Source organism: Rattus norvegicus, chromosome 5 (assembly GCF_036323735.1).
Source record: "Rattus norvegicus strain BN/NHsdMcwi chromosome 5, GRCr8, whole genome shotgun sequence".
Taxonomy (NCBI): Eukaryota; Metazoa; Chordata; class Mammalia; order Rodentia; family Muridae; genus Rattus; species Rattus norvegicus.
This window is the reverse complement of record NC_086023.1, coordinates 90272003-90298328: the sequence shown is the minus strand read 5'-3', so window position 1 is coordinate 90298328 and position 26326 is coordinate 90272003. Positions and strand designations below refer to the sequence as shown.

Genomic DNA, 26326 nt, shown 5'->3' with positions numbered 1-26326 from the left:
GTTGAAGGAATCAGAGAAAGGGCTGAAAGAGCTTGAAGGGGCTTGAGACCCATATGAACAACAATGCCAACCAACCAGGGCTTCCAGGGACTAAGCCATTACCCAAAGACTATACAGGGGCTGACTCTGGACTCCAACTGCATAGGTACCAATGAATAGCCTAGTAAGAGCACCAGTGGAAGGGGAAGCCCTTGGTCCTGCCAAGACTCAACCCCCAGTGAATGGGACTGTTGGTGGGAGGGCGGTAATGGGGAGAGGATAAGGAGGGGAACACCCATATAGACGGGGAGAGGGAGAGGTCAGGGGGATGTTGACCTGGAAACCGGGAAAAGGAATAACAATTGTAATGTAAATAAGAAATAGCCAATTTAATAAAGATGGAGAAAAAATAAAATTAAAAAAGAATATAGGAAGTGTTAAGTGATATACAAAAGTTATGTAATTGACATGTATATGTATTTATAGAATATATTGATAATTCATGAATATATATAGTATTTAATGGTTAAGTTGCCAAGTTTGGTAGTTCCATCTTATTTAGTACTTTATATTATTATTTATATTATATGCTTATATAATAATTCTTTAACACCTATTTTTAATGGAGATACTTCAAATGTCTCTGTAGCAGTTCTTCATTAAATGTATAAAGTTACTTCTTTAAAGTTTAGTTGCCCCTCTGTGCTAGCAAGTTCTGTTCTTTACAACAGCATAGCTAGAGCTGCAACATATCACATGGAACAAAGCAAAGAGGATTCAGACAAAGACCTCATATATCGACGTTGACATACTAGATAGTCAAATAGTGATGTCTAGGGGTAAGGATTGAAGAAGGCAGGGAAATGTTTATCAGAATTGGATCTAAAATGTTTACAAAGGGGAAATACTGTTTTATTTCTTTATTTGGTTAGATATGCATTTACGTAAACTTAGAATTGTGTGTAATATTTGTACTATCCTGTTGATAGTGTCAGTTGATACTATTAGCTTTTATATTGATCTGTATTCATAGAATATGCAATAAAAGAGGTGGGATCAAGTGGAAGCTTGTTGTTTTGCTTAAAGTAATACATTAAAGTTGTCTATTATTTTGATTTAGTCAACTCTAACAAGAAAAGGTCTGTGGTCAAATTGGTCTATAAAAAGGTATTTCTTTCATCACTAAAACAAATGATAACTCTGTCTTCTCAAAGCCACATCTTTCTCTTTGGACTGGCTCAGTGATGGTCACCTGTTTTAAGTCATGTGCAGAGGATGAAGGGTGGCTGGATTAATGCAATCTGGTACCAGATAAAAAAGCAAGATGCTCAGGAATGATGACCATGTACATTTTGAAGGTTCAGTCTCTGTAAGTACAGAGTCTTCTCACTCTTAAAAAAAACAAAACAAGACAAACAAACAAAATAAACAGATGGACAGAACTATCCTGAGGTAGCCCAGACCCAAAAGGACAGACATAACAGGAGCATAGCATAAGGGTCCTCTGAGAGGCTTTATCCAGCTCCTGATTAAAACAGATACAGAGGCCCGCAGCCAAATATTGGTTCAAACTTGGGGAGTGTTCTGCAAGATTAGGGAAAGGATCAAGGGCCATGGAGGGGATAAGAACTCCACAGGAAGACTGACAGTTAACTAACCTGGATCCCTAGAGGCTCTCAGAGAGTGAACCACTAAAAGAATACACTGGCTGGATCTAGACCTCCCTCTCACACACACATGTAGCAGATATTCAGCTCCATTTTCATGTGTATCCCCCAACAAAAGGAGCAGGGGCTTTCCCTAAATATTTTGGCTACCATGGACCCTGTTCTTCTAATTGGGCGTCAGAATCTGGCCTCAGTGAGAGATGAGGTGCCTAGCCCTGCAGAGACTTGATATGACAGATTCAGGGATATCTGCTCAGCAGCGGCTCCACTCTCTCAAAGGAAAAGGGGAAGAGAGGAAGAGGGAGGGAATGTGTGTGGGGCAACAGGGTGGAGGAGGTCATTGATCATGATGTAAAGTGAATAAATAAATCAATGGGGAAAAAGCTGAACACTGTTTCACTTAGTGTCACTTTGTTATCCACATTTGATGGTTTTCTTTCAATATATTATAATTATAAACTATCTATATTATAATTATAAATATATACATATTTTAATATCATATATAGCATATACACAAACATTCTATCTAAATTTCATTATCTATGTTTATGACTACAATTTTAGTATTAAATCAAATGACATATTAAGAATATAATATATCATCTCTGTATCAGAAATTTACACAATATCTTTCTACAAATCCAGCACTACAAAGGAAAATAAATGGTAAAGCCCAACATAAGGAGGCAAGCTATACCCTAGAAGAAGCAAGAAACTAATCAACTTGGCAACAAAACAAAGAGAAGAAAAGCACACAAACATAACCTCATATCCAAATATGATTATAACAGGAAGCAATAATCACTATTCCTTAATTTCTCTCAACATCAATGGCCTCAACTCCCCAATAAAAAGACATAGGTTAACAAACTGGATACGCAACGAGGACCCTGCATTCTGCTGCCTACAGGAAACACACCTCAGAGACAAAGACAGAAACTACCTCAGAGTGAAAGGCTGGAAAACAACTTTCCAAGCAAATGGTTGGAAGAAGCAAGCTGGAGTAGCCATTCTAATATCAAATAAAATCAAATTTCAACTAAAAGTCATCAAAAAAGATAAGGAAGGACACTTCATACTCATCAAAGGAAAAATCCACCAAGATGAACTCTCAATCCTAAATATCTATGCCCCAAATAGAAGGGCACCTACATACATAAAAGAAACCTTACTAAAGCTCAAAACACACATTGCACCTCACACAATAATACTAGGAGATTTCAACACCCCACTCTCAACAATGGACAGATCATGGAAACAGAAATTAAACAGAGACGAAGACAGACTAAGAGAAATCATGAGCCAAATGGACTTAAGAGATATTTATAGAACATCCTATCCTAAAGCAAAAGGATATACCTTCTTCTCAGCTCCTCATGGCACTTTCTCCAAAATTGACCATATAATTGGTCAAAAAAACGGGCCTCAACAGGTACAGAAATATAGAAATAATCCCATGCGTGCTATCAGACCACCACAGCCTAAAACTGGTCTTCAATAACAATAAGGGAAGAATGCCCACATATACGTGGAAATTGAAAAATGCTCTACTCAATGATAACCTGGTCAAGGAAGAAATAAAGAAAGAAATTAAAAACGTTTTAGAATTCAATGAAAATGAAGGTACAACATACCCAAACTTATGGGACACAATGAAAGCTGTGCTAAGAGGAAAACTCATAGCAATGAGTGCCTGCAGAAAAAAACAGGGAAGAGCATATGTCAGCAGCTTGACAGCACACCTAAAAGCTCTAGAACAAAAAGAAGCAAATACACCCAGGATGGGTAGAAGGCAGGAAATAATCAAACTCAGAGCTGAAATCAACCAAGTAGAAACAAAAAGGACCATAGAAAGAATCAACAGAACCAAAAGTTGGTTCTTTGAGAAAATCAACAAGATAGATAAACCCTTAGCCAGACTAACGAGAGGACACAGAGAGTGTGTCCACAATAACAAAATCAGAAATGAAAAGGGAGACATAACTACAGATTCAGAGGAAATTCAAAAAAATCATCAGATCTTACTATAAAAGCCTATATTCAACAAAACTTGAAAATCTGCAGGAGATGGAAAATTTCCTAGACAGACACCAGGTACCGAAGTTAAATCAGGAACAGATAAACCAGTTAAACAACCCCATAACTCCTAAGGAAATAGAAGCAGTCATTAAAGGTCTCCCAACCAAAAAGAGCCCAGGTCCAGAGGGGTTTAGTGCAGAATTCTATCAAACTTTCATAGAGGACCTCATACCAATATTATCCAAACTATTCCACAAAATTGAAACAGATGGAGCACTACCGAATTCCTTCTATGAAGCCACAATTACTCTTATACCTAAACCACACAAAGACCCAACAAAGAAAGAGAACTTCAGACCAATTTCTCTTATGAGTATCGACGCAAAAATACTCAATAAAATTCTGGCAAACCGAATCCAAGAGCACATCAAAACAGTCATCCACCATGATCAAGTAGGCTTCATCCCAGGCATGCAGGGATGGTTTAATATACGGAAAAACATCAACGTGATCCATTATATAAACAAACTGAAAGAACAAAACCACATGATCATTTCATTAGATGCTGAGAAAGAATTTGACAAAATTCAACACCCTTTCATGATAAAAGTCCTGGAAAGAATTGGAATTCAAGGCCCATACCTAAACATAATAAAAGCCATATACAGCAAACCAGTTGCTAACATTAAACTAAATGGAGAGAAACTTGAGCAATCCCACTAAAATCAGGGACTAGATAAGGCTGCCCACTCTCTCCCTACTTATTCAATATAGTTCTTGAAGTTCTAGCAAGAGCAATCAGACAACAAAAGGAGGTCAAGGGGATACAGATCGGAAAAGAAGAAGTCAAAATATCACTATTTGCAGATGACATGATAGTATATTTAAGTGATCCCAAAAGTTCCATCAGAGAACTACTAAAGCTGATAAACAACTTCAGCAAAGTGGCTGGGTATAAAATTAACTCAAATGAATCAGTAGCCTTCCTCTACACAAAAGAGAAACAAGCCGAGAAAGAAATTAGGGAAACGACACCCTTCATAATAGACCCAAATAATATAAAGTAACTCGGTGTGACTTTAACCAACCAAGTAAAAGATTTGTACAATAAGAACTTCAAGACTCTGAAGAAAGAAATTGAAGAAGACCTCAGAAGATGGAAAGATCTCCCATGCTCATGGATTGGCAGGATTAATATAGTAAAAATGGCCATTTTACCAAAAGCGATCTACAGATTCAATGCAATCCCCATCAAAATACCAATCCAATTCTTGAAAGAGTTAGACAGAACAATTTGCAAATTCATCTGGAATATCAAAAAACCCAGGATAGCTAAAACTATCCTCAACAATAAAAGGACTTCAGGGGGAATCACTATCCCTGAACTCAAGCAGTATTACAGAGCAATAGTGATAAAAACTGCATGGTATTGGTACAGAGACAGACAGATAGACCAATGGAACAGAATTGAAGACCCAGAAATGAGCCCACATACCTATGGGCTCTTGATTTTTGACAAAGGAGCCAAAACCATCAAATGGAAAAAAAATAGCATTTTCAGCAAATGGTGCTGGTTCAACTGGAGGTCAACATGTAGAAGAATGCAGATCGATCCATGCTTATCACCCTGTACAAAGCTTAAGTCCAAGTGGATCAAGGACCTCCACATCAAACCAGATACACTCAAACTAATAGAAGAAAAAGTGATGAAGAATCTCGAACACATGGGCACTGGAGAAAATTTCCTGAACAAAACACCAGTGGCTTATGCTCTAAGATCAAGAATCGACAAATGGGATCTGATAAAACTTCAAAGCTTCTGTAAGGCAAAGGACACTGTTGTTAGGACAAAATGGCAACCAACAGATTGGAAAAAGATCTTTACCAATTCTACAACTGAAAAAGGGCTTATCTCCAAAATATACAAAGAACTCAAGAAGTTAGACCGCAGGGAGACAAATAACCCTATTAAAAATGGGGTTCAGAAGTAAACAAGGAATTCACAGCTGAGGAATGCTGAATGGCTGAGAAAAACCTAAAGAAATGTTCAACATCTTTAGTCATAAGGGAAATGCAAATCAAAACAACCCTGAGATTTCACCTCACACCAGTGAGAATGGCTAAGATCAAAAACTCAGGTGACAGCAGATGCTGGCGAGGATGTGGAGAAAGAGGAACACTCCTCCATTGTTGGTGGGATTGCAGACTGGTACAACCATTCTGGAAATCAGTCTGGAGGTTCCTCAGAAAATTGGACATTGTACTGCCTGAGGATCCAGCTATACCTCTCTTGGGCATGTACCCAAAAGATACCCCAACATATAACAAAGACACATGCTCCACTATGTTCATAGCAGCCTTATTTATAATAGCCAGAAGCTGGAAAGAACCCAGATACCCTTCAACAGAGGAATGGATACAGAAAATGTGGTACATCTACACAATGGATTATTACTCAGCTATCCAAAACAATGACTTTATGAAATTCATAGGCAAATGGTTGGAACTGGAAAATATCATCCTGAGTGAGGTAACCCAATCAGAGAAAAACACACATGGTATGCACTCATTGATAAGTGGCTATTAGCCCAAATGCTTGAATTACCCTAGATGCCTAGAACAAATGAAACTCAAGACGGATGATCAAAATGTGAATGCTTCATTCCTTCTTTATAAGGGGAACAAGAATACCCTTGGCAGGGAATAGAGAGGCAAAGATTAAAACAGGGACAGAAGGAACACCCATTCAGAGCCTGCCCCACATGTGGCCCATACATATACAGCCATCCAATTAGACAAGATGGATGAAGCAAAGAAGTGCAGGCCGACAGTAGCCGGATGTAGATCTCTCCTGAGAGACACAGCCAGAATACAGCAAATACAGAGGCGAATGCCAGGGGCAAACCACTGAACTGAGAATAGGACCCCCGTTGAAGGAATCAGAGAAAGAACTGGAAGAGCTTGAAGGGGCTCGAGACCCCATATGAACAACAATGCCAAGCAACCAGAGCTTCCAGGGACTAAGCCACTACCTAAAGACTATACATGGAGTGACCCTGTACTCTGACCTCATAGGTAGCAATGAATATCCTAGTAAGAGCACCAGTGGAAGGGGAAGCCCTGGGTCCTGCTAAGACTGAACCCCCAGTGAACTAGATTGTTGGGGGGAGGGCAGCAATGGGGGGAGGATGGGGAGGGGAACACCCACAAAGACGGGGAGGGGGAGGGATTAGGGTGATGTGTGCCCAGAAACCGGGAAAGGGAATAACAATTGTAATGTAAATAAGAAATAGCGAATTTAATAAAGATGGAGAAAAGATAAAATAAAAAAAAGAATATAGGAAGTGTTAAGTGAAGTGTATATAAGAAATACTCAAGTTAATAAAAAAAGAAAATAAAAATAAAAAAAGAAAAAAAAGAATATAATACATATTGTACATTACTTGTGAGAAAGTAAACCTATCCCATCAGCAGAACAGGAGGCTAAGTACTGTTTTGAAAACACTGAGTAGTTTAAAAAAAAAACTATCTGGCCTTATTTTTGTGGCTTGAAGAAGTCTAAGTTTCTGTAGTGACAAGTATGTGCTAGCTTGAGCATTCTGAAGCTAAGTTATGCTCCGTTACTTTTGTGTTATAACTGATGCGAGTTTATAAGACTATTATTAAGTCCCGAGTGTCTTTTGTTCTCTCACAGTAGTTGCAAAGTTTTCTTAGGAATCATGAAGAGCAAGAGGGGAACATAATGGAATAAAACCAAATAAGGATGGCACCCAAATTTTGCATGCATGAACATCTTCGATTAGAAGAGGCATTATTAATTATAATGTCCAGTTTTTTTATTAATTGATTGACTAACATAGTGCTGAGTATTGAATATAGGCCCTTTCACATGCTCAGCACTGTTCGATCATTGAGATACCCACTAGGCCCTTTCTGTTTCCTAAAGCCTCCTTGCCCTACAAAGGATAGGTAGCTCCAAGCCAATATTATTCTTCATTTGCTATCAGTTAATATAACATTTGTACATATATTTGGGCACCACACATATATCTAATGATTACATAAGTCCATGGTTATTTCTGCATTCTAACAATAGCATTATTTCAAGTAGTTGGATGGTTCCTAGGCCAGGCTGAGCTAACGAGACTAAATGCTTTTTCACTTTTGGTAAAAGAAAAGATACGTAGGTGCCCCAGTGTTGATGGCTTATTTTGTTTGTCCAGAGGGTTGTGATAATTATTATACTTAGGAGTTGATGAGTATGAGTAGGGTTATTGTATCCCTTCTCTGACCAACTATTCAGCGTTCTATGAGCACTTTAACAAGAATGTGATATCATTAAATGTAATAGTTATGCACATTTGCAAGAGGTTTGTTTTGGTTTGGGCATCAAACTTGTAATCTATAGAATAAAACGTTCTTCTCAGAAGACACACATCATCTCAAAAGTCTAGTGTTTAACTGCCTTCATCTTTAATAACAACAAAAAAATGCAGATAGAATCTGGAACTGTAAAAAGGTGTCTGTAGATATTTTACAGTCTTGCTTTTTTCCCTTCCGTTCTCTTTCTATAATCTTCATCCTCTTTTCTCATTATCAGCAACCCTCAAGAATATATTAACCTCAGTCCCACTCAGTCCAACAGACCAATATATTATGAGACCCATAGGGCTGTGGGCACATTGACAGCACAGTCCTTGCCTGTAAGTCATGCCTGGCTGCTCCCACAATCTTTCTGAAGCCTGAGTTATTTGTATTAAGAAAGGCCAGCACCCAGGCCCCTGTGAGTCAATTCTTTGTAACAGTTGCCAATATTTTTATACCTAAGAGCATAGCTCCATTCTTTATTATCACTCAGGAATCAATACTCCCATTGCCTCACAAAATGCTACACAAGCATTATTGGCATTTCACTTGGCAGTGAAGAGGATCAACATCAATCTCCAATGCACATGCTGCTAACCTGCTCCCCGTACCCCACCATCACATGCCCTAGGATGCTGCCCCCTGAGCAGTCATCTGTGCTGTCCAGGCTGCTTAACCTGAATGGGTAGCCAGTGTTACTCTGTCCTGCTCTGTGATAAGGAAACGGAGGCCACACATTTATCCTCTCACAGCGGCTGCCCCTCTATGCTCTCCCTTGTTCAATCTGTTTCTGAAGATTTTTCTAACATTCCCACTGCCCCCTTGTTTTTTTAAAATTGCCCTTTCAGAGCTTGTCATTAATCACCTAATGGCAGTTTCTAGACTCACTACTGGAAATTATTTTGAATTTTAATGCAATTTCTGGGGATTGAGAATGGCTCTTAAAAAAACAAATCTTGTTTTGTTTTTTCAGAACACCAAACTATATTGTTTAGAGCATTAAAGGAAAATAGATAATGTACAAACCAGTGAATAAACACAACAGAGCCAACAGACATCCCACCCAGGCCCACGCAGCGAACAGGAGTAGAAATATTTTCCTCAGGACCTTAAGCGAAGTGAGAGATAGTGACTATAAAAGGCAGAGATGGCCATCAAGCAGCAGTAGATCCTTACAGAAAGATGACAGGCAGGAACTATGGACATTTAACTGACCACACAATGCAGAACCGAAGTCACCCCCTGATGCGTCCTTTTAATACACACTTGGAAAGCTGCTCAGCACAATCCATGAGAATGAAGTCACCTTTTCCGGGCTTGCTTTTGCAACCACACTTGAAAGCATCTCTTACACAACATCGCTGAAAACTTGATATTTAACCAAAAACCTTCTCATAAAGAAACCATAATTATGTATCGAAAGCAAGTACTAGAAGAAGAGACCACGTTCAACTTCCAAATGAGACATGACAATTACTTTCTTCTACATTAAAATAAGGGAAGAGAGTGGGTTTCATTGTACCACCCTTACCGATATATCCATTAACAGATACTAGCAGGAAGTGGGCATGTGCAAGAGTGCCGGGGGCCACAGTAGAAGACTCCTCACAGTTTTTAAGAAGCATTAGTCTTTTTTCTTTAACTTTACCATATACTTGACAGGGCTCAAATGTACAGTACTTCAGATTTTAATACTCTATGACTATAACAAACAGGTGGAATTCTGCCTCTCTGCCCCTCCCCACATCCAATAGGCATACCTATTGGGTAATGTAACCACAAGCTCTGTCTACCTGATCAGAGCCAGTCATACTGGAGGAAACCACAGTTCCAGGGATTAGACTTAGACTACAGGGTAAGATCCCACATCCAGACCTAAGTTTGGGGGAGAAATTTTAGGGAGGGGAGGAAATGAAAACAAAAACAAACCCCAAAACTTCATGCCTCAGTTCCCCCAAGCCAAACCCTCCTAACAGCCAAGTTATGTATTTAATGTTCTCACCCTTGCAGTGCACTCTCGATGTAGTTCACTCCAAGTCTATCAGAAAAGAAGAAGTGTTTGGTGACTCTGGCTTCTGTTGGCTCTTGTGTGATTGGTGTGACTGCATGGTCACCATTCAATAGCAAGTGTTATGACAATGGTTGAGTGTGGGGTTGCTCCCTCAGGAAGCCGTTCTTCCTGTCTGCTGCTAGAATATGTCAATAGTGTCCTTATCCTTTATCTCCAGCTGGGTTGATGTGTCTGCTTTATTGATTGATTGTTCATCAAACCAAAATCAAATCTGCCTCATTGACAAGCCCTGACTTTCACAGTAGGCCTTCATTATCTTGCTCAATGGGGTCTGCCCCTTGATCTTAAACTGTACCACTGAACCACCATGCCCCTCCACTTTCAGGGTGATGTGTTCTTTCTCTGTCTTCACACTCTCCTTGGGCTTCTCTTCCTACATGGTTGTGCCCACAAAAACAGGGGGAACTGGTGGCAATGGAGAGGACAAGTCACGCTCTCTGCCCACCATTCTCCCACAGTAACTCAAAGAAACAAATTTAAACACAGACACACACACACACACACACACACACACACACACACACACACACACACACACACACACCCTGCACAAAAGGCCAGGCAGGACCTGCAGTTTCTTCTGGTAACACTTAATACAAACACTAAATACCACAATAGTTTCAAAAAGCAGTTTCAAAAGTTTTATCACATGGACATTTCTGTTTCAGCATCTAAGTTTTGATTGATGTACTAATCGAATCATTGATAGGAGAATGTGTGTTATGTCAATTTCATGTCTGGTACTGTCAACATATAGCTGATATTGTATCCAAATGAATATCCAGAAAACATGAGGAGCTTTGCAATTTAATATTAAACTGTGTGATACCCCAATTGAAAGTTGGCAATGACACGGATGTGGTAGTGTACCTGTGATCCAGCATTTAGGAGGCTAGCCAGAAGAGCAATGAGCTGATAGCCAGTCTGGGGCATATAGAAAGTTTGAAATTATACTGAGTCACATGTTAATTTACCTTCTCAAAATAAGACCAAACAAACAAACAAAGCCCCAAATCATCAATGGCCATTGTGGGTCATCTCTTTCTACTCACTGTGAAGATGGTATTAGTTACTTTTCCATTGCTGTGTTACTCTGACAAAAGCAACATGAGAATGGAAGGGTTTATTTTGGCTACAGGTTGAGATTAAGCCCATCACTGCAGAGATGGCATGTACGATAGCAGGAACATGAGCTAGCTGGCCATGTTGCATCTAAAGAAGACAGAGAGAGAAGCCAATTCATGCTTAATTAGCTTTCTCCTTTTTATTCAGACCAGGATGCAAGCCTGGGTAAAGAAGTTGCCCACTATTTGGATGGGGCTTCCTTCTTCAATTAAACTAATAAATATAATCACTCACTGGCACACTAATAGTTAGATTTATCTAAATCATCCTACACAGATATACCTGTCAGTGTGTATGTTGAATGATTATAGATTATGTGCAATTGATAATCATTATAAACCATCATAATTACACACACACACACCACACACACACACAGACACACACACACACAGAGAGAGAGAGAGAGAGAGAGAGAGAGAGAGAGAGAGAGAGAGAGAGAGAGGAGATGTGGAGAGTTGGAATCATCATGGATTGTTAGGTGGAAAGGTAAGATGACGCAGCTCTTTTACTCTCTGTTGAAGAGTTTTAGAGTTTAAAAAAAGAATTCAAGACAAGGTTTTAGATGAATACTTGTAACTAAAATTATCATTCACTGTACTTAGAAAGTAGAAACTCCCTAACAAAAGGTGAAGGTGTGAACAAAATATGAAATACACATGCAGTGGCATTGGTGATGATGGTAGTGACAATATTATACACCAATTACTTAGTTAGATTTATAACATTATTACTTTCCTGAACTGTGTAGTTGTTTACATTAAATTTTTATTCCAAATCACAGAATGATAATGCTTGTATCTTAAGAAGACATAGTACAGACATTAGACTTTCCTGTTTCATAAAGTTATTTGAAATTATCAGTTTGTATTTGTGCTCAAATCAACATATGAGCCTAGATTATAAGGTTATCAGCAACCACAGAATTATGGGTTTTCAGTGGCAGCAAATGGCCCTGCTTAGTTTTTTTTTTTTTCCAGGAGAGAAGCAACTAGGTTTGTTCATGTCATTTGCCAACATTTTTCTGAGAAAGTTTACTTCCCCGAGATTCTATTTTTGCCAGGTAATAATGAAAACACCTTTGCAAAACAAAAACAAACAAACAAAAAAACCAAAAAAGCAAAACAAAACAAAAGAAAAAAAAAACACCCTGCTCACATAGTGCATATGCTTGATATCAAAAGACAATCCTTTCTTTTTTTTTTTTTTTTTTTTTTTCCGGAGCTGGGGACTGAACCCAGGGCCTTGTCCTTGCTAGGCAAGCGCTTTGCCACTGAGCTAAATCCCCAACCCCGACAATCCTTTCTTAAATATTATGTGTTGTAATCATTTTGTTCTCATAGACTTCAAGTTCTGTAGACATTACTGGGGAAAATTCGTTTATAACATGGATATATTCTGAAGTAAGAGAGTGCCTGATGTAGGACTTCTGCTTCTATTATGTCTTACACAAGTGATGCGATTGTAGGCAAGTTAACCAAAGTCACTTTTGCCCTCTTTATGTGGCTGTATAATTGTGTTACCTGTTTTATGCAGTTGTAGGTGTCAATTGAAGTGCTGACATAGTCCATTAAGATAAACAAAGATGCCTGTCAAAAGATGATGTGGTCTGTGAGAGTGCTGTCTGATGCCTGGATAGGGTGAACCAGTCTTTTTTCCTTTTGAGTCTTCTCCCACCAGTCCTACATTATGGTGACAATGTTTGATTTCAGTTATATTTCTTAATAGATAATAGGCAGTATTTACTATCCTGCCCCAGCACAGCACAATACAGCACAGTATGGTATACCCAGTGCAGCACAGCACATCTGCCATAGCAACCTGTAATTTCCTAGGCATAGTAAAGAACTCGGCTGTTGACTTTCAAGAAAACATCTTTAAGTTTCCCAGACTTTTATTCATATTCAGTTGTTTGGTGTATCTATTAAACCAAAGTAGACCACAATGAAAACCCTTAAAGCAGTTAAATATGTGACCACCTAGCAAAATAAGGCAATCACTGAATCATGAGCCACTGTGACCAAGCGTGTTCATGTGTAAGCAATGAGTGCTCTATTTCAGCAACCCCTTGACATTTGGATTTGATTCTAGTTGAAGCAAGGAAGTCTCAGAGTTCCCTGAAGACGATAGTCTTATTAGCAGCTATGCTGTACTACAATCCTCCACACAAAATAAAGCTTGCTCCCATAGCAGATGCTCCTTGGAAACATAATTGTGTGAGCACCGCATGTAGCCTCCAAGGTCCAGAAGAAAGATGTGACTTTGATGTGCCGACAGCACAGTGACTGCTTCCATTCAACACTTAACATGCAACTCTGCCCTTGCCTCTGCTACTTACTTCAGATTCATGCTCTGGCTTTGATCTGATCACTGAACTCTAAACTAGCCCTCCTTGTTCAGAGCTCTTAATACGTTTCCCATAGAGCTAAGCTTGGTCCTCTCACTGCACTTAGAGATATAGAATGCTCTACAGTTTATTAAGACAAGTAATGATTTTTGAGTTTGAGTAACTAAAACAGAAAGCATAAATTTTTCTGGGCTGGCACATTGGTTATGTGTTACATTAAATTAATTACACAAGATTGTTCTAAATTGAGAACACCTTTATCCTCAGAGATTTTTTTTCCTACTCCTTTGGCAACAAGCCTGGGTATCTGCAAGTCCTTTCCCACTGTGAAATAGACATACAAGAGCAGGATCCTATGATGTGCCATGGGGCTAGACTCCTGGTATTCTGTATCTCCTGTTCTGGGGACTGCAAGGATGAAGTCCTAAGGATAGGCTATGGCCATGATCCCTCTGAGATGAACAGGGAAGATTCTTTCTGCCTAATTATTTCAGTAGCTGTGGGTGGCCTATGCTTTTGTTCGTCTGGAGCAATAGCTGTCTCTCTCTGCCTCTATTATATATGTAGTCCTCTTATATGTCTATCTGCACATTGGAACTTCCCTTTCTAATAAGATCAACTGCCATATTATAGAATATTATGTTTCATGGTAGCAGTCTCATGCTAACCCAATACTACTTTAAAAACAGTAGTCTTTACACATGCTGCCAGTTAGGACTTAGCATACCATTTCAGCAGAAGATATTTGATTTAACACCAGTTGATATTCTTTTTGTGGATAATAATCCTGCTGGCTGCAAACATAATACTATCCTTAAATTTTAACATAAGTTTCTTTATTCTAAGCATATAAGGAGAGAACTACTGGATTGCCTATTGATTCATTGAGACCTCCACAATCTTTATGCCACAAGTTTAAGTATTATTTAAGTCCTGCAATCCTTTTAGAATACATGAATGGAGTGTGTATGACATGCTCCTCCTAGATATATATGGTAGCTGTTTCCCTTCCAAAGTAGCGAGAATCCACTCCTTCAATAATCTATCCTTGTATATAAAAGTTTGATGTCCAAACAATAGTTTTCTACTTGAAAGTGGGGCTGATGGGCTTTTTCTGGATTTCATAGACTTTTTCCCTTTTCTAAGATTTCTCACAAAATAAGGATGGCTGTGAGATGATTTTGCTTCTCTGTTTCCTACATCCTTGGGTATAGTACTGTGAGTCAAATGGCTAAAACTCACATAAAATTAACTTATAGGTGTGACGTTTTGTATTTCCTAGTGAATAGTGTGTACCTCAAACAGAAATCAAAAAGCAATATCAGGACTGTAAATATAGTATTCTGCCTGTGAAACTTCAGTGTAAATGCCTGCATTTCTCTCTCATTTTTTATTTCATTCAGAATTTATTAACATTAATTCTTTAACTAGTTAGTTATATATTTATATTTCAAATGTTATTCCCTTCCCTGGTTCCCCCTTCCCCCATACCCCCTCCCTCCTTATATTGCACGGAGCCATATTGGATTTGGGCCTAGCCACTTTTTGAACTGCAGGGTTCAAAGTGGCTAGGTGACTCTGGGCTGTTTGGCCACAGAGACTCACCCCGAAGATGACTGCCATAAGCCTTAAGATTGTTGAATGAAAGCCTCTCCCATGAATTTACAGCACAGGAAGATAACATTCAAGGGATGCCTCAGCTCCAGCAGATACCAGTTATCTCCTCAGTCAACACCCAGTGTCTCCACCACCTGACCTCATCGCCTGACTTCTTTGCCTCCAGCTATCACTGCCTATACCGTCCTCTCCCCTCCTTCATGTTTCACAAAGGTCACTCCCCCTACCTGAAAGCCTTAAAAGCTGTAACGTTCATCCCAATAAACGAGACCTTGACAACAGAACTTTTGCTTGGTCTCCTTCTTCTCTTCACCCCCATTTTGGCCCACAGGTAGAAAGCATCTTCGGGACCCTGAATAACTGGGTCCCCGCTGGCGGGGACAAGTGGCGCCCGAACAGGAACTCCGAAGCAAGGCTGACTACAGGACGATGGAGATAAGAGAGCTGCAGCGGGAATCAAGGACTCTTCAGGCCGCATCGCTCGTGCATCGCTGGAGAGGGAGGTAAGGACTGGTCGAATAATTGTCGTCTAATTGCCATAGGGAAAGTATGGATTTAGGAGGCTTGTTTCATAGGAGAGATCAAGCGCTCACTCAGGGAGAGAGGATTAAGAGTTAAGAAAAAGGATTTAATCAAGTTCTTTTGTTTTATTGATGAAAAGTGTCCCTGGTTAATTTTAAGTGAATTTTTTTTTTTTGGTCTTTGTGTGAGAAACTTGTCCTTGGTTTATTATTGAAGGAGCAGAAATTAATTCCTATAGTTGGAATAAGGTTAGAAAGTGTTTAAATGTCTTATTGTAAGAAAAAGGATCCTAGGCGGTTCTGATTTAGGAGGTAGTGTCTGTGTCTTTGTGTCTTTGTGTTTTGTGCCGGCTAAACTCTGGGTCTGTAGTTGCTCTCGAGTTCTGGAGTTCTGGAGTTCTGGTTTTGCAGCTGCTCCCATCTCAGGCTGAGAGGGAGGGATCGTGTCTCAGGAGAGATGCAAATGTGAGTGGTAGATGTGCCAGGGACTCACCAATTGTGCCCTGGGAGACGTCCCAGGAGGTAAGAAGGGACCCCAGGGACGCCTGGGAGATTACCGTCTGGGTGCCGACGAGGATTCGGTGATTCTCATGGATTGGAGAAAAGACCCGCCTTTCCGGCTGTCTGTATTTCCAGAGTGGTCTTTGTCTGTGTGTCTTAGGTCTTTGTTTTGTGTTACTTGTGACTTTGACAATGGGAAGATTCTGGTTGGGAAGGAGGAGTGATGTGGAATCTGCTCCTGTTCATCTGTCTTTGCTGAGCTCATGGAAGCTCCCATCTGAATCAGCTCAGTTTTGTGGCAATCTTGTGGGGGCCGCTTGTTTTTTGTTTTGTGCGCACTTTTGTTTTTTTGTCTGTTAATCTTTTGATTGTCTTTCTATGTGACTAAATGCTTTTGCCCTCTTCAGCAGACCTCTATTTTCTGGACTCTCTTCTTGTTTTCTCCCATTCCACTTGGGATGCTTGTTAGTGGCTGTTACAGGAAATCTATAAAGCTCACTTGAGTGTGCTTGAGGAACAAGAATTTCAGGTTTGCCCTGGGTTCCTTTGGGATAGGTGTGGGGATAGGCTTGATTTCTATTGCAAATGATATAACATTGCATATGTTAGTACTCCTAACACTTCTTGGGATTGTGCCTCTGGGATCACAACCTGTATAAATTTAGAAGTTCAAAAGGCAGTCATGACCTTTGTGTGTAGGTTCAGATAGTGTCCAGATTGGAATCCTGATGCTAAAGACTTAGTAAGACACAAAAGAGAGTTGAGAATTACTTAGGGCTGTCTTAAGGCGGAGTCCAGCTAGGTGCTGCAAGGGCATCTGCTGTTGCCCTGCAACACAAGGCTTATGGAGATAAAGCTTCAGTTGTGTTAATACAGAATTGTAGGCTAGAGTCTTGAAAGTATTAAAAAAAAAAGAAAAGAAAAGAAACCTGGTAAAACATATCTTATTCCAAACAGCAATTAAATTGGTTATTACAAAATACTGATATTTGGCCTATCACATATACAAATTTTTCAGGCAAAGTTGGTAATTTTACTCTTTGCATGCTTTTGTATTTCCTATAAATTTATGCATGCAACCCATAGGAAATGAGCTTACTGTATTTATAGGTGGTTCATCTAATGAAAAGGCTACATGTATGATTGGATCACTTGTTTATTCTTTTCAGTTTCCCCTGCTTCAGCACAGATTATTAAATTATGTGCTGTAGCCACTGTTTTTAAAATAAAAAAAAATCACGTTTTTTATTCATATACTGATAGCCAATGTATGGCTTATGGTTTACAGTTGATTAAAAAGTTTCCCTTTTTAGATACTACTAGCCCTCAAATTTTACAATTACTTAATGCTTTACTAGAGACAAGTTTTCTACTTAAAATCAGTGAGTGATGATTTCAGGGTAAATGTCTGACAACTCACTGTCCTTTCAGTGCTCTGGCTCAGACAACTAAACAAAACCATAGACCCAGCTCTTTAAAAATGATAATGGAGTTGATAACACTCCCTCACAAATAGAGGAAGACTCCATTTGCTTACTTTCAACTCCCATCCTCACCTTGCCAGCTCAGGGATTTCTAGTACAACTGAATCTGGATGCTTATGTTTAGGTAAATAAAGCTGAGGAGGGGCTGAAGTGATGGCTTAGTGGTTAAGAGCACTAAGTACTGTTCCTTAATAGACCATTTAAGAACTCAAACTGGATTGCCTGGACCCTTTAGCAAGGGAGGACAATAATACCAGGCAGATTATAGGCCTTACATAGGAACAATTAGTCAAAAAATCTCATTCTTTATATATACAAAACAATAATGCTGGAGATAATAATTTGGTATAAAAGTCAATTTATAAATACAAGTGCTCAGTGTCCTCAATTTAATCCTCGAAGGACTTATCTTAATAAATAATATCTTAACTATATCTTAATAAATAAAAAGGGGGGAGTTACATCCCTGTATGCTATACAATTATCTAATAATACTCCTTTTATTTTCAATTTTAAAATTTGGATGCCAAGGAACACTCTGAGTTTATGGCACCCTACAACTAGGCATACTTCTGCCTAGGTGAAATAGAAAGATCCACATATTGGCATGATCCTGTTCAGATATTTTATATGGGGAAGAGGGAATCTTTGTGTTTTTCTACAGGATGCTACAGGAGTATGCCAGCTGCCAGAGGTGGTTGCTGAGACTTGCTGATCCTGGGAGCATGAAGATTCAGCTCTCCTGGTTTGGGTCCCTGGAGTCATTCCTGTGTCCTTAGAGGAAGATGGAGGATTCCCCTCATCTTTTGTCATCACAGAGATTTTCAAGTTGCTGCAGCCATTGTGTCTGCAGTGTCTGGAGTTACCCTCCCCCAATCTATTAGGCAAGCACAGTGGGTGAACTTTCTGGAGTAGTTGCTAACAATTGGGAATTCTAAATTTTATTACAGGAGAGGCTTTACTAGGCCCTTGGTGGTATGGTCATAGCAGCTGAGGAGAACCAGATGAGGTGCCCACTACTTATCGGGAGAGGCTCAATTTCCACAATCTCTTATATTAATGCCATCTGGCCCCTGCTTTTTCGCCTCTGGGCTCAAGTGAGAGGAATGAGAAGATGACCTGATATAGCTTCTTCAGTGACAGGCAACTTCCTCTGACTCTTGACCAATCTAAGACAGGAACCTTGGGGGCGACAAGGTGATCCTATGACGGATAAGGCTGGGGTTTGAGAGGTCGATCCTAAGACAGAGGTGGCTACACCCCGTTTAAACGTGCGGGCCGGTCAAATGCTCCTCTTCCCAGTTTCTCCCCCAATAACACACGTATAGCCCAGAACGGTGTGTTACAGCATAAGTTCATTCCTAGTCATTGGGGTGCAGTCCTAACTGCAAGAGTGGCTCACCATGGCCGAGCTGGGCACTCTGTGAGGCATGTCTGATCCCTCTCAGACCACTACTTCCACCTAATGGTCTTTTATAAAAGAAAAATGGGGGAGATGCACGGAGCCATATTGGATTTGGGCCTAGCCGCTTTTTGAACTGCAGGGTTCAAAGTGGCTAGGTGACTCTGGGCTGTTTGGCCACAGAGACTCACCCCGAAGATGACTGCCATAAGCCTTAAGATTGTTGAATGAAAGCCTCTCTCATGAATTTACAGCACAGGAAGATAACATTCAAGGGATGCCTCAGCTCCAGCAGATACCAGTTATCTCCTCAGTCAACACCCAATGTCTCCACCACCTGACCTCATCGCCTGACTTCTTTGCCTCCAGCTATCACTGCCTACACTGCCCTCTCCCCCTCCTTTATGTTTCACAAAGGTCACTCCCCCTACCTGAAAGCCTTAAAAGCTGTAACGTTCATCCCAATAAACGAGACCTTGACAACAGAACTTTTGCTTGGTCTCCTTCTTCTCTTCACCCCCATTTTGGCCCACAGGTAGAAAGCCTCTTCGGGACCCTGAATAACTGGGTCCCTGCTGGAGGGGACATTATATGAGGATGTTCCCCCTCCCACCCACCCACTCCCACTTCAATACCCTGGCATTCCCCTACACTGAGAAAAAGAGCCTTCACAGGACATGCACTCTGTAAAGGCCTCCTCCTGTAGCTAGTTATGACCCTCACTGGAGGGATGAGGACACAAACCAACCTGCAAAAAATTTGACCCAATATTTGCCCTGTCTAAAAGAAATGAAGGGATGGAACAAAGATGGAGCAGAGAGTGACAGTGGCCAACGATATTTATTGTATTTATTTGTACTTTATTATTTGTGTATTCTTTGTACTTTTGTCAAGTTCTAAAACTAATGAATTATTTGATCAGGAATTGAGATCCTTACTTTTAGGGAATTTTGATATTTGTTATCAAGAACTGGAAGAGCTTGAAGGGGCTCGAGACCCCATATGTACAACAATACCAAGCAACCAGAGCTTCCAGGGACTAAGCCACTACCTAAAGACTATACATGGACTAACCTTGGACTCTGACCTCATAGGTCAATGAATATCCTAGTAAGAGCACCAGTGGAAGGGGAAGCCATGGGTCCTGCTAAGACTGAACCCCCAGTGAACAAGACTGTTGGGGGGAGGGCGGCAATGGGGGGAGGGTTGGAAGGGGAACACCCATAAGGAAGGGGAGGGGGGAGGGGGATGCTGTCACCTGAGTTTTTGATCTTAGCCATTCTCACTGGTGTGTGGTGAAATCTCAGGATTGTTTTGATTTGCATTTCCCTTATGACTAAAGATGTTGAACATTTCTTTAGCTGTTTCTCAGCCATTTGTCATTCCTCAGCTGTGAATTCTTTGTTTAGCTTTGAGCCCCATTTTTTAATAGGGTTATTCATCTCCCTGCGGTCTAACTTCTTGAGTTCTTTGTATATTTTGGATATAAGGATATAAGGCCTATATCTGTTGTAGGATTGGTAAAGATCTTTTCCCAATCTGTTGGTTGCCGTTTTGTCCAATGTTTGGCTGTGGTGTGTCTGTTTCAGTCAGTTGCTTGATAGAGTCTCTCAGAGGCGAATTATGCTAGGCTCCTGTGTAGAAGCATAACAGAGTATCATTAATAATGTCAGGGATTGGTGCTTGCTTATGGATGGTCTTCAAGTTGGGCAGGTTATCGTTGGACCTAAATTACAGCACAGTTTACTCTAAATTTATAGAACTACATAGAGTCTGGAAACAAAAGGCAGTTTGATCTCTATATATGCCTTACTAGAGAAAAAAATCTCCATAACACATTACAGACAAATATGTTTGAATAGGCACCAAAAATACAAACAAAACAATACTCTACATTACAATAGGAATACCAACTTTCTTACACATGCTGGCATACACATAACATCAATTCTCTCATCAGAAAGACTAAATCTGGGAGTATAAAAATCTTTATTTCAAGCTCTCTATTTCAGTAGATGACAAACAATAGGAAACTTGTCTTTTAAAACAAACAAAGCACAAACCAGAGCAGTACATGAGCACAGAGTCATAATTTCAAAAGATACTTACAGGCATACTATACACAGGAGAGCAAGAGAGACAACCTCAATTTTCAGTTATTAGGAAAGAATTTGTTTATGAGATGAATAGATGAACATAGGAATTCAGCATATCTAATAGACTAAACTGATAAATTGCCCAATTCTAATAGAGAAGAAAGGAAAGGACATGGTGTCATCCAATCAACCACAAAGTCAATCAACAAAATTTCAATAATTATCATATACCTCTCACCTGTATGCTTGAATGAAAATGGTCTAAGATGAATGTCAAAAAGTCATGAGCTTGTTGATTGCACAAATATATTTATATTCTACAAGGACCACAACTCACTGCCAAAATTAAATACATCAATCTATAGCCCCAGTGTAGGGGATTGTTGGGGACGGGAGGCAGTACAGGGGATTGGATGAGGAAGGGAACACCCTTATCTAGGGGGAGGAGGAAGGGTTAGGAGGCTGATGGACAGGAAACCAGGAAAGGGAATAACATTTGAAATGTAAATAAGAAATACCCAATTTAATAAAAATGGAAGAAAAAATGTAGAAGGTAAAAACAACACAAATATCAAATATTATTATTAGAGTAGAAAACTTTGCTTTCATTATACTTTATATATTTATTTTATTTGTTTATTTATATGTGTGTGTGTGTGTGTGTGTGTGTGTGTGTGTGTATTTTCATGTGTACCATGATGTGTCATGAAAGTTGGAAGACAACTTGCAAAAAAGAAAAAACAAACAAACAAACAAAAAAACCTTGAGTGACTAATGCAAAGACATCACCAAGATCAAAGCACAGATGAGGACACTTTGTTTTCAACGATGAGTACAAATTTACCTTTTTGATTGGATTTGGTATTGTTCATGACACACTATATCATTTGGGGAAAAGTTATATTTTGACTCTAAAATACTTGCAATAGGCTTTTTTGGTTTGAATGCTCAGTGCTTGGCAGAAACCACTTTGAGAGATTCTGGAAAGCTCTGGTGGGTTCTAGCTGGAGGAAGTAGGTCACTGGGAGAAGATTCGTAGGTCACTCTTATATTATGCTTGGCTGCTACCTATTGCTCTCTGCACTGATTTCACCATAATATGAACATCTATGCTCTTCCACATCCTACCTACCATAATGGATGAAATGTCTGAAACTGTGAACCCAAATATACTTTTCTTCTTTTAAGTTAAAAATACATCAAATAAGTAGAGACCCAAAAGAAGCTGGCATATGTATTCTGACTACTAATAAAATAAAATTCAAACCAAACTTTATCAGACAAAATAAAGATGATCACTGTTATTTAAAGGAATATGTGTGTTGTATGTGTATATATGTATTCATGTATGTATGTATATATGTATGTATGTGTGTGTGTGTGTGTGTGTGTGTGTGTGTGCGTGTGTGTGTGCACCTAATCTTAGGACTCATAATTTCATGAAAAAATAAAAGTCAGCTGATTCAGCAGCAAGTGTGAAAGACTTCAGTACCTTTCTGCCTTGTTTTTAATATTGTTTATTCAAATAAAAAAAGAAACTACACAGTAGACCAAATGACTTTACCGACATATAGAGAATGCTTCATTATACTCATGGAACGTTTTCCTCAATAACCTTCTTTAAAATAGACTTGTTTCTAAACACTAATCAAGTTTTACTAATCAATAACAAAATATTCAGAGTGACTTCTCCTATCAGATTATAGTATGAAAATAGAAGTTAAGCAAGAAAAATTACATAAATTGTACAAATATATGGACACTGACCAATATACTTTGAGTGGCCAGAGCATTGTTGAGGAAATTTTAACAGTCCTAGAATCAAATGAAAATAAAAGCCACACATATTTGAGACTTTGAGTTATAGGTAAGGCAGTGCTTAGAGGAATTTCAAAGCTATTGGAAGTGTGTGTATGTGTGTGTGTGTGTATGTGTGTGTGTGTGTGTGTATTTAAAGATGGCACTCTGCATCTCTTTATGTAGTGATGACTGGGCAGGAAATTGCTTCATAGATCAGGTAGGCCTCAAACTTTCAGCAATCATCCTCCCTATGCTTTCTGAGTGCTGAGACCTAAGTGTGCATCACTACGCACAATTCAGGATCATGTTGCTGTGGTTGTAACTACTTCTGGATTAACAAAAATGTTTGTATGAGCATATTTTGGTGTGGACTATGTTTATCATATATTATCAGTATTCTATTCCAAGGATTATTTTAGCACAAAGATTATTTGGGAGGTTTTGCTCAATCCATGTCATGGCTTAACAAGACAGCAATGATTTGGAACTTAGATAGCATCCAAGGAGACAAGATAACATATATCTCATGTGGCCACAACTGCAAACACACATGTGACCTTTTCAGCAATAACTCTTGGTGTTCCTCATTGATTTACAGGTTCATCTATATCATCGTTGAGCTTTTTGGACAGAGAAAACTATTCACTCAGGCCCTCTGCACCATGGGTGTTATATACAGACATTTACATCTTTCTCTGGGTGACACACTAAGGTACGTGTCATTTATTCTTTGAAAGAGGAAGAATTGGGTAAGTAGTGGAAAATATGAGTAGATTAAAGAAATATCCTTAGGGAAGGTATTTAAAAAATAATATTGTGTTTGTAGTCATTAATGAATTTGTTTTCCAAACCCACAAGATGGCTCAAGTTACCACTCTAATGAATGAAACACTGCTTTTCAGAGAATTCACAATGTTGTTTCAACAGCTTTTTAGAGCTGGCATCTCTCACAGAAAAATGACAGTGGAGATGCCGGAGTGAACTTCTTTCAGAAGCCCCATCTGTCTTTCTACTATCATCTGTGTGAAATTCATGAGTCAGTATAATCAGCTCTTGTTTGAAGGGGATGACATTGATAAACAGATCATATTCAAACATGCCTTAAATTTCACACAACACCTCACACATAACAGGCCAAGGCCAAGCCTGGTGAGCCAATATATTATCCTCAGTATGATATAAACAGATAATGCTCAAAGAAGCAGCTGTTATTGGAGCTCCAATAAAATTTCCATGTTTTCTATTAATAATGAGGCTCAAAGGCAATATTTTTCATTCCAAATTCCCTTTATTCATGTGTGTAAGGCCCATGTAATTCATAAGCACAGTTAGAGGTGTTCAGTGTATAATATGGGATATATCATGTTGCAACCCTAATGGACTGTTTAAAATTAAGTGTAACAAACTAATTTTATTAATTCAAAAAATGTTTAAGGTACAGGTAAAGTGCACTCCTGTCAGTTCTATTATTCACATGCATTCCTTTCTTGATTCCTGAAAAGAACTTTAGAAATCTATGGTATTATTGTCTTCATTTTACAAAGGCTACAAGTCCAACAAGAAAACCTTCAATAGTAAGTCTACATAGACACTCCACAGCAAATGTGAGGATTCAAGGCAGGTAACTATATTATAAGCTGTGTGTTTTTAAGATAGATTTTTGAGCTAATCATTAATATAAGCTATTATGAGATATTATCTCAGAAATACTATCATAACTTATCTTATTCTCTTAGATAACATTTAGAATATTATATGCATTTTCTTTTTTTTTTTTGTCTAAAATATTTTTTTTTATTAACTTGAGTATTTCTTATATACATTTTGAGTGTTATTCCCTTTCCCGGTTTCCGGGCAAACATCCCCCTCCCCCCTCCCCTTCCTTATGGGTGTTCCCTTCCCAACCCTCCCCCCATTGCCGCCCTCCCCCCATAGACTAGTTCACTGGGGGTTCAGTCTTAGCAGGACCCAGGGCTTCCCCTTCCACTGGTGCTCTTACTAGGATATTCATTGCTACCTATGGGGTCAGAGTCCAGGGTCAGTCCATGTATAGTCTTTAGGTAGTGGCTTAGTCCCTGGAAGCTCTGGTTGCTTGGCATTGTTGTACTTTTGGGGTCTCGTGCCCCTTCAAGCTCTTCCAGTTCTTTCTCTGATTCCTTCAATAGGGGACCTATTCTCAGTTCAGTGGTTTGCTGCTGGCATTCGCCTCTATATTTGCTGTATTCTGGCTGTGTCTCTCAGGAGCGATCTACATCCGGCTCCTGTCGGTCTGCACTTCTTTGCTTCATCCATCTTGTCTAATTGGGTGGCTGTATATGTATGGGCCACATGTGGGGCAGGCTCTGAATGGGTGTTCCTTCAGTCTCTGTTTTAATCTTTGCCTCTCCCTTCCCTGCCAAGGGTATTCTTTTTCCTCATTTAAAGAAGGAGTGAAGCATTCACATTTTGATCATCCGTCTTGAGTTTCATTTGTTCTAGGGATCTAGGGTAATTCAAGCATTTGGGCTAATAGCCACTTATCAATGAGTGCATACCATGTATGTCTTTCTGTGATTGGGTTAGCTCACTCAGGATGATATTTTCCAGTTCCAACCATTTGCCTACGAATTTCATAAACTCGTTGTTTTTGATAGCTGAGTAATATTCCATTGTGTAGATTACCACATTTTCTGTATCCATTCCTCTGTTGAAGGGCATCTGGGTTCTTTCCAGTTTCTGGCTATTATAAATAAGGCTGCGATGAACATAGTGGAGCACGTGTCTCTTTTATATGTTGAGGCATCTTTTGGGTATATGCATTTTCACAATTGCAAGCTATGCTACAAAAACCATAGTTGAGTGTCTCTCACTGCTAAAAGTCTCTTTTCGCTTAAACTCAAATGTTGCTATCTTCAAAAATATTTATAAACTTCTCACCACTAGCTTATTGACACAAAGCCTTTTAGTTCTTTATTGGTATTTATACTTTAAAGAACAGCCTACTAGTTGGATTTTACCTGTAACAGTTCCTGTAATTGCAAATAGAGAATGGTATTCCCAGTCCTTTCTGAATTTCTGTTAGCCATCCATTGGGACTCTTTTCTTCCAAATATGGTAAGTACCCACATTATTCAGTATTTCAGATCCTGCCTGATGACTGGTCAGTAATACTTTTCTGACCTTATACATAATGAATGTGCACATAGGGCATTTATTGGATTATAAAAAATATGGAATAGAGTAGCCCAGTAACTTGAAGACATTAGAAATTTTTTATATATTATGAAAATTGTGTGATGAATATATTGCATATTAGAAAAGATTTCCTCTGTTATCTCATTAGCCTTGTC

At 39.2% G+C, this 26326-nt stretch overlaps 1 pseudogene; it reads right to left on the bottom strand.

Moving 5' to 3' along the window:
- Positions 1-10150: 10150 nt before the first annotated feature.
- Positions 10151-10483, bottom strand: LOC103692379 (small ubiquitin-related modifier 3 pseudogene; annotated as a pseudogene).
- Between the last annotated feature and the right edge of the window lie 15843 nt (positions 10484-26326).